The following is a 10209-nucleotide window of genomic DNA, read 5'->3' on the forward strand; positions in this document are numbered from 1 at the left end:
AAGAAACAAAAATTAACAAAGAAACAAAAAACATCCACAAAGTAACAAAAATACATAAATCAATATCGTTGAAAAAGGTTCCTATATGAAGTATTTGTTCTTATTCACAGTCAAATAATCTTCTCCCTTTGAGTAATTTGCTTCTAAGCAGGAGAATACATCAGCCTGGAGGGGGAAGTAATGATTTCATTATAAGAACTTATAAAATCCTTCTTGCTAGAACACTCTCTCCCATGCTGGCTTTAATCAAACAAGCTGACATGTTATAAGCTAACAAATGCATATTGTTTTAACTCATGAAGTGTGTGGAAATTTCTAGTATGGCAAAGATAACTAATACAATAAACTATCCCAATCTGAAGAGTACATAGAGCAAGATACAGTGGTATTCTCCAAATTTTTAAAAAAAAATTATTTTTTTTTGTTAGAGTGGTTTTAGGCTCATAGTAAAATTGAAAGGAAGATACTAAGATTTCCCAGATATTCCTTGCTCTACATATACATAGCCTCCCCCATTTTATTACCCTTCATCAGAATGGTTAATTTGTTACAGTTGATGAGCCATACAGTTCACTCTTGGGTATTGTACATTCTGTGGGTTTGGCCAAATATATAGTGATAAGCATCCACCATCACAGTACCATATAGAGTAATTTCAGTGTCTTAAAACTGTCCTCTATGCTCTACTTATTCATCCCTCTTCTCCCCCGCTCCTAGCAACAACTGTTCTGTTTATTGTCTCTATAATTTAGCCTTCCTCAGAAAGTCTTCTGGCTAGAGTCACACAATATAAAGCCTTTCCAGATTGGCCTCTTCAACTGAGTAATATGCACTTAAGTTTCTTCCACGTCTTTTTATGGCTTGATAGCTTATTTCTATATATTTACTACTAAATAACATTTCTTTGATATACCACACTTTTCATTGTATAAAAAATTATATTTAGTTTTATAAGAGGCATCCAAATTGTCTCCCAAAGTGTGTATATTTTTTGGAGAGATATCTGTTCAAGTCTCTGGCTCATTTTTTAATCGGTTGGTTTGTTCTCTGCGTGCTGAGTTTTGAAAATTCTTTGTATATTTTGGACACCATTCTTTTATTAGATGTGGTTTTTTGCAAATATTTCCCTCAGTGCTTGGCTTATATTTTTATCTCTTCACATTCTTTCTCACAGAGTAAAAGTTTTGCATTTTAATAAATTTCACTTTATCCATTATTTTTCACATGAATTGTGATGCCTTTGGTATATTACCTAAAAGAATTGCAAAACCAAAAGTCATGTAGATATTCTATCATGTTATCAGGTAGGAGTTTATTATTTTTTATTTTACATTTAAGTCTATGATCAATTTTGAGTTAAATTTTCTAAAATGTACAAGTTTAGATCTATATTTATTATCTTATATGTAGATATCAGGTTTTTCCAGCTCTTTTTGTTGAAAAGTCAATCTTTGCTTCACTGTTTTGCCCCCTTTCTCCTTTATCAAAGATCAGTTGACCATATATATATATATATATATATATATATATATATATATATGTCTATTTCTTGGCTCTCTTATTATATTTCATTTTCTTACTTATCCATTCTTTTGCCAATACCATAGCCTTGATTACCATAACTTTATAGTGAGTCTTGAAGCCAGTCAACTCTTTAACTAGGTTCTCCTTCACTAATTTTGTGGCTATTCCGTGTATTTTATTTTTCTATATGAACTTTAGTATTAGATTTTCTACCTAAAAAATAAGTTACTTAAATTTTGACTGAGATTGCATTATCTTTAGATTAAATTGGGAAGAACTGATTGATACCTTTAAAATATTGAGGTTTTCTATTATCACATGCAATATTTCTTTATTTGGTTTGGTTTATAGGTTTATAGTTTTTCTAATATGGACCCAAACTTATTTTGTTAGATTTATAAATATGTATTTCACTTTTGAGGTGCTAATATAATAGTATTATGTTTTTAATTTCAAATTCCAATTTTTCATTACTCTTGCATAGGAAAGTTATACACTTTCTATATTAACCTTATATCCTGCAACTTTTTTAAAATTAGTTATTATTTTTAAGATTTGTTTTGTTGATTCTTATTTTCTATAGATAATCATTTCCTCTGTGAACAAAGAAAGTTTCTTTTTTTATTTATTTACTTTTTTAGATTTTATTTATTCATTTTTATTAGAGAGAGAGGGGAGAGAAAGAGGGAGAGAGAGAGAGAGAAAACAGGCGGAGGAGCAGGAAGCATCAACTCCCATATGTGCCTTGACCAGGCAAGTCCAGGGTTTCGAACCGGCGACCTCAGCATTCTAGGTTGCTGCTTTATCCACTGCACTACCACAGGTCAGGCCCAAAGAAAGTTTCATTTCTTTTTTCTAAATCTGCATACTTTATATTTCTTTTCCTTATCTAAGTACATTAACAAGGACTTACAGTATGATGTTGAAAAGAAATGGTGCTGGGGAGAATAATTCTTGTCTTGTTGTTCTTGATCTTAGTGTGAAAGCTTTGAGTTTCTCACATTTAGCTGTAGAATTTTTATAGATATTTTTCATTGGGATAGCATGTTCCATCTATCCAGTTTACTGAATCTTTATTATGAATGATTATTTGATTTTGTCAAATAATTTTTCTCCATCTATTCATATTGTCATATAATTTTTCTGTTTTGATTCACTGATGTGATGAATACATTAATTGATTTTCAAATATTAAGCTAGTCTGGCATACCTAGAATAAAGCCTACTTAGTTGTGATGTACATGTTTTTATATATTGTTGAAATCAATTTGCTAATATTTTGTTGAGAATTTTTGCACATTTGTGCATGAGGAATATTGATCTGTAGTTTGTCAGATTCTGATGCTAACTAGGGTTATACTGATTTCAAAGAATTTATGTACAAAGTATTTTCTCAGCCTCTACATTCCAAAAAGTATTATACATAATTGGTAAAATTCTTTGTTTAAATGTTGGGTAGAATTCATCAAGGAAATAATCTGGGCCTAGTAACTCTTATTTTGCAAAGTTACTGATTATTGATTCAATTTCTTTAATAAATATAAACCTATTGAGATCGTCCATTTCTTATTATTGTGTGTTTTGTCAGATTGTGTATTTTAGTAAATTGTTTGAATGTATATTTTTAAATATTATTCATAATGGATAAAATAAGAGAGGTCTTTAGGGATATATGCAATATGCTTCTCCTAAACACAGTACATATTCATTATATCAACAAGACTGCATTATTTCTAATATAAATCTAATTGAACCACAATCTGTACAACTTCTTAAACTTTTCTTGAAAAAAGTTCTATGGCTTTATTATCACTTTCTAGGTTTCACAATATTCTCAGCACCATAACATGTAAGATTATTCCACTTTTTAGACCAATTATAAAACATTAAAAAAAGTTTGGAGACAGATATAAATAGTCTAAAATTCCACTTTGGGGCTAAAGTTTTTTGTTTTTTATTTGCTTTTCTACTAAAATTAAGTTTAATTTTTCTCCTTTTAAATTAAATTATTATTTTTTCCAGAGATGAGAAATCAATGAGTCAGAAATTGATCCCTTTGAATAATATCAGAGACTTTTGAATATATTTATCAGTATTTTAAAATAAGCACTTAACCAATTTCTGGAAAGTAGCCTGTAGATTTGCAGGCCACAAACTAAATAGCAATTTTTAGAATCACATATTCATGGAAATATATATGTATAGTAGATAGATGATAGATAGATATAGATATATTATGTATAATATATCATATAAAGTAGTATTATATATAATATAAAATATAAATGTATATTGTAACCAAAGTATCCATATAGTATATTTGCTGAATAGAATAAAAAATATTTTGCCACTCCTTTCAAGATTGATATAGCAGTAGGAGACAAAATTTTTACTAGAAAGATTATCAGGTAAGCTTCAGTAAAAGCCAGGAAACCCTGGAACAACACAGGGCTGATGAATGCCAACCTCCCCACACACAATAAAAAATCTGCATGTTAATTTTGACTTCTTCAGAACTTAACTACTTATAGCCTGTTGTTGACCAGAAGCCTTATCAATAATATAAAAGGTCGATTAATACATATTTTGCAAATTATATACTGTATTCTTATAATAAAATAAGTTAGAGAAATGAAAAAGGTAAAAAAAAAGAGAGAAAAATATATTTATAGAGTTTATTGAAAAAATTTATGTGTAAGTGGATCCATGCAGTTCAATCTCTTGTTGTTCAAGTGTCAACTCCAGCTTCTTGGTGTCTAAGCAATGTATCTTTCTTAATATACCTGAAAACTTTGATGATTTCTTAATATTTATATATATCATTTTTCTTGCTCTTTTCCAATTTTATTATTGTAAATGCTTAAGTGCAATAGTACAATAGATGACTTTCATGACTTATTTCATTACTTTCATGACAGACTTTCAAGTATTATTTTTGTGTTAAAAAACAAACAAACAAACAAACAGTATTTTTAGGTATATTGTAGTGGAGGTTGAGATAGACTTCTGAATACCTGACTTGAATTGATTTCTATCTAAAATATCACTATTTAAGCAAATTTAATTACCCCCAAATTAACTGGCTTAAAACAGAATTTACTATGAAAGGAAACTGTGTGACACTCATTAGGAAGTGAATATTATCTCAAAAATTTGTTTTTCTTTTTAGTTAATTAGATTATACCTAGGTATTGGATAGATGACATGAAGTAAGTACTACAAATAGCAATATGAAAAATAAACACTTTATTAATAACCTTGTGAATAAAAAATGGTAATGAGCTAGAATTTTAAACTATCAAAAAGAAAGAACATAGCTACTAAGATATAGAAAAAAACAACAACATGGAGAATAAAACATATATTATGTGGTCTGGATACCTAGATCTTGTTCTAAGGATATTGTGGGATGCTGTCTCCATCCTGTCATCTCCTTGAACTGAAGGTCTTGAATAAACACTATCTTATTACTCTAAAAGTTCTAAAAATTCTCTGCACTTAATCTCCAGTTTCCATGATAGCTGTTAATAATGCCTGATTATTTCTTTTTCTTTGAGGTTTCATTACTATCAGTAAATTTTGGGGAGTTAAAAAAATAGAACAGTGAAAATACTGTTTATTGATACTATAATGACAGATACAAGCATTATATGATATATTTGTCCAAATCCATAAACTGTACAAAACCAAAAGTAAACCATTATGTACAGCATAAACTTTGGGTGATAATGATGTACCAGTGTATGTTTATCAGTTGTAACAAATAATGCCCCACTCTGTTGGGAGATGTTGATTAAGGGGAGGCTATGCATGCATAGGGTATATTGTAGGGAAAAATCTCTACGTTCTCTTCAATTTTGCTGTGAACTTAAAACTGTTCTAAAAAATAAGATCTTAAAAAAAATCTGGGGCTTTAAAAAAATCCTTTGTTTCCAGCTGTTAATCTGTGAAACTAAGAGTTGATAAGAAGTTTGAGTCAAAGTGTGGTTAACCATAATAGTGCATGTACTGCCTTTCTTTTTTCTTTCTTTCTCTTTCTTTCTTTTCTTTTCTTTTCTTTTTTCTTTCTTTCTTTCTTTCTTTCTTTCTTTCTTTCTTTCTTTCTTTCTTCTTTCTTTCTTTCTTTCTTTCTTTCTTTCTTTCTTTCTTTCTTTCTTTCTTTCTTTCTTCTCTTTTCCTTCCTTCCTTCCTTCCTTCCTTCCTTCCTTCCTTCCTTCCTTCCTTCCTTCCTTCCTTCCTTCCTTCCTTCCTTCCTTCTTTATTTTTTCTTTCTTTTTTCTCTTTCTTTTTTCTTTCTCTTTCTTTTTTATTTTTCTTCCTTTCTTCCTTCCTTCCTTTTTTCTTTTTCTCTTTCTTTTCTTTCTTTTTACTTTTCTTTCTCTCTATCTCTCTTTCTTTTGTTATTCTTTTGTATATTATCCTTGCATAGAGGCTATGCTAATCATCTCTGTATCACTACAATTTTAGTAAATGTACTGCCAAAGTGATCACTGTATCACATTTCTTTAGAAACTTTGTCTTTTCTGAGTTAGAACAGTATGTAGTTATATTTAATCAATAGCATTAGAGTGCATCTCATTTTTAGAACATTGCAATATTTCATCCACATATTGAACAAGAGTAGAATCAGATGAAAATATTTATCTTTGAAGTTCTGGTGAAAGACATAAAAAAAAAATAGGTGGCTTTCTTAGTGAACTCCAAAGGACTAACTGTCCAAATATATAGTTCTAATTTTAAGGAATGACTATCTAAAAGGATATATATAAGGTCTTTCTTAATTAACATAGTTTCTATTGTCAACTATATAGCCTAAGATTATGATGAGGATAACTATTTGGTTTTGTTCCCTAAGAAAGAAGAACATACTTATTTTATTTATGGTTCTGAAATCATAAAATATCTATAACCTTTCTCATTGGATTTCTTGAATGAAAGTATGTGTATGACAAGGTGGCAAGATGACAAGATGAATCTTGTCTCTATTAGGTTTTAGTTTTCAGTTTTAAAGGTTTTGTGAATGCTTGGATAAGTGTTTTATTTACTCAATATAATTCTTGAAAGGTTCAGGTCCAATAACTGCATATGTCAATATAATTTGAAATAATAGAGGCTGGCATATCCTGTGGGATGAAATTTGGTCTTATTTTAAAAGCAAGCAGTATAAGTAAGTCACCACTGGAACTAGTTGCATGTGAATAGTACAGATTTTTGGATTTTCCAATAAAAAGACATCAAGAAAGTACTTATTTTTATATTTATTTTATTATAGATTTTATTTACTGATTTTTGAAAAGAGAGAAAGAGAGGGAAAGTAAGAAGAGAAAGAAGCAGGAAACATTTACTCATACTACATACTTACTGTGTGTGCCCTGACCAGGAAACCCCAGGCATTTGAACCAGCAACCTCAGCCTTTCAGGTCGATGCTTTATCCACTGTGCCACCACAGGTCACAAGAGAGCATTTAATTTGGCAATTCCATTGACACTGTAAATTCTCTTTGAAGTTATTGAGGGAACATCATAAAGCAAAAAAGAATGTTTCTGAGTAAAAAATGTAAGAGGGACAGTTGTGCATTAATTTCTGGAAAATATCAAAAGTATTAGAGATAATCATCATGGAGTTGTTTGTTGATTCTGCAGAAGAGACTTTACAATAATGGAGGAGTTTATAGACTGATATATTCACCATGTATCAGATATTTGTGAAGTTTTTAAAAATTATTAGAGGCATTTTCTTCCTGTAAGTTAAAGGGTATAAGAAAAATAGAGTGATACTTTTCCTGAGAATGCCTTCATTAAACAACTGACCTATTTCTCCCTCTTCATTTTTTTACCTAGAGCTGGACAATTGTGGTTATAATGCCCTTTAAGCTTATAGTGTTCTGAATAATTTTAACCAAAAAAGTTTGTGTCTTCTCATAATCTAGAATGTAACCTCACTTAGAAATAGAATTTTGCCAATATTTTAGAAGGTTGAGAGACAGTTGGATACAAAGACACACAGAGGGAAAGGTCATGTGAAGACAGGCAGAAATAGAAATTAATGTTGCCACAAGCTATGATCACCCAAAATTCCAGAACCTAAGAGAGAGAGATATTACAAATTCTCCCTCTGAGTCCCTAGAAGGAACCAAGCCTGATACCTAGATTTGAAATTCTGACCTCCAGAACTGTGAGAGAATAAATTTGTGTTGTTTTAAACTATCATTTTGTGGTAATTTGTTACAGTAGTACTAAGAAATTAATGTTCTGCATATAATTATGCATGTCCATTTCTGAAAAGAAATATTTTCTAGATTTAATAATTATTGAAAGAGTAACCTAGTTAGTTTAGCTCTACAGCCATGTGTTCATTCTGAGTCTTCATTGCCTTTTATTTTTATTACTCTTTTGAATTTGAAAGGATTAAATAGGTGATATGAAATGGAGATATGTCTCATCAACTTATCCTTGTTTTTATGTTTTTGTTTTTTCTTTTTCTTTTTTTGGTTTGCATGTAAATTTATTTATTTCCAGCTGAAGACTATTCACAAACTGTAAGGGACAGACTGTGGTCATAACTGCTACTCCTCCATGCTGTCTTAGATATAAGAAGCCCATCCATGAATTAATTAACCAATTTATTTTTTCTGTTCTCTATAATGACTGGATTATACTCTAGTTAATTTTCACAGAAAGTATTTTAGAAATATGCTCCAAAACTTTGTCTTCCCTTTACCATTTTTGAGACTCCTCTAGTTGCTACAAATTCAGTTTAAGTCGTTTAAGTTAGTTTTTCTTCTATTAAATTATTGTATTGATCATTCTTCTAATAAGAAATAAGTGACATTGGATGGGATCTTGAGATTATGTGCTGCAAAATAAATTCCTCTGTAAATTTCTGTTTAATGGTGTGAGCACTAGAACATTTTTTTTTTTTTTTTATAATTTTATTTTTTTAATGGGGTGACATCAATAAATCAGGATACATATATTCAAAGATAACAAGTCCAGGTTATCTTGTCGTTCAATTATGTTGCATACCCACCACCCAAAGTCAGATTGTCCTCTGTCACCTTCTATCTTGTTTTCTTTGTGCCCCTCCCACCCCCTATCCCTCTCCCATTCCCCCCTCCCCCCCGTAACCACCACACTCTTATCAATGTCTCTTAGTTTCACTATTATGTCCCACCTACGTATGGAATAATACAGTTCCTGTTTTTTTCTGATTTACTTATTTCGCTTCGTATCATGTTATCAAGATCCCACCATTTTGCTGTAAATGTTCCGATGTCATCATTTCTTATGGCTGAGTAGTATTCCATAGTGTATATGTGCCACATCTTTTTTATCCAGTCATCTATTGATGGGCTTTTTGGTTGTTTCCATGTCCTGGCCACTGTGAACAATGCTGCAATAAATATGGGGCTGCATGTGTCTTTACGTATCAATGTTTCTGAGTTTTGGGGATATATACCCAGTAGAGGGATTGCTGGGTCATAAGGTAATTCTATTTTCAGTTTTTTGAGGAACCACCATACTTTCTTCCATAATGGTTGTACTACTTTACATTCCCACCAACAGTGTATGAGGGTTCCTTTTTCTCCACAGCCTCTCCAACATTTGCTATTACCTGACTTGCTATTATTAACAATGGCTCTCAGTTCACATCAAAACTATTCCTAAAAGTCAACCTCAAATAGGCTGTTCTCTTCAAACAGGGCTATTCACTAATAGGCAGTAGAAACCTCAAGTTTCTTGTTAACAGAAAGGTAAGAGAAGAGAGCTCAGAGGAGAAGGTAATAAAGGCCATGTACAGGAGAAAGGGAATCATGAAATAAAGGCAGTGAGACTCAGGTTGTGGTTTGGGAAGATCTCAAATAGACATAGTTTTACTTTCTTCAGTGGTTATGTGACTTGGGTATAAGCTTATTTAAAAAAAAAAGAATAGACTTTATCTATTTTGCAAGCATCTGTATTCCAGTGGAAAAAAAATAGACTATCAGAAATTAGAAATTTCTAAAATGTACTTATTTTTTTCATTTTAATGTTTCACAAATGAATAATTCATGGCTTGTTAAAATTCCCCAAATAGCTAACCTAATTCTGCAAGTATTACTTTATTATGACAGAAAAAAAGATAAATGAATTATGATTTTTTCTCTTTTTTTTTACAGAGACAGAAAGAGAGTCAGAGAGAGGGATAGACAGGGACAGACAGACAGGAACAGAGAGAGATGAGAAGCATCAATCATTAGTTTTTCATTGTGACACCTTAGTTGTTCATTGATTGCTTTCTCATATGTGCCTTGACCGTGGGCCTTCAGCAGATCGAGTAACCCCTTGCTCGAGCCAGCGACCTTGAGTCCAAGCTGGTGAGCTTTTGCTCAAACCACATGAGCCTGTGCTCAAGCTGGCGACCTCGAGGTCTCGAACCTGGGTCCTCTGCATCCCAGTCTGACACTCTATCCACTGCACCACTGCCTGGTCAGGGGAATTATAATTTTAATTCAAAAACATTTAAGTTACAGGAGTTTGGCTCAATTTGAATCTGTATTGAGGCCAAGATGACTTTTAAAAATGTAGAACAGGCCCTGGCCGGTTGGCTCAGCAGTAGAGCGTCAGCTTGGCATATGGAAGTCCCGGGTTCAATTCCTGGCCAGGGCACACAGAAGTGCCCGTCTGCTTCATTACCTTTTCCCT

General features: G+C 31.6%; 1 non-coding gene across 1 annotated transcript; it reads right to left on the reverse strand.

Annotated features, from left to right (window-relative positions):
* Positions 1 to 5908: 5908 nt before the first annotated feature.
* Positions 5909 to 6015, reverse strand: LOC136332758 (U6 spliceosomal RNA). Its single transcript, XR_010730907.1, has one exon. It is a non-coding gene; the product is annotated as a U6 spliceosomal RNA (small nuclear RNA).
* Between the last annotated feature and the right edge of the window lie 4194 nt (positions 6016 to 10209).

Source organism: Saccopteryx bilineata, chromosome 3, assembly GCF_036850765.1.
Source record: "Saccopteryx bilineata isolate mSacBil1 chromosome 3, mSacBil1_pri_phased_curated, whole genome shotgun sequence".
NCBI classification, from domain to species: Eukaryota; Metazoa; Chordata; class Mammalia; order Chiroptera; family Emballonuridae; genus Saccopteryx; species Saccopteryx bilineata.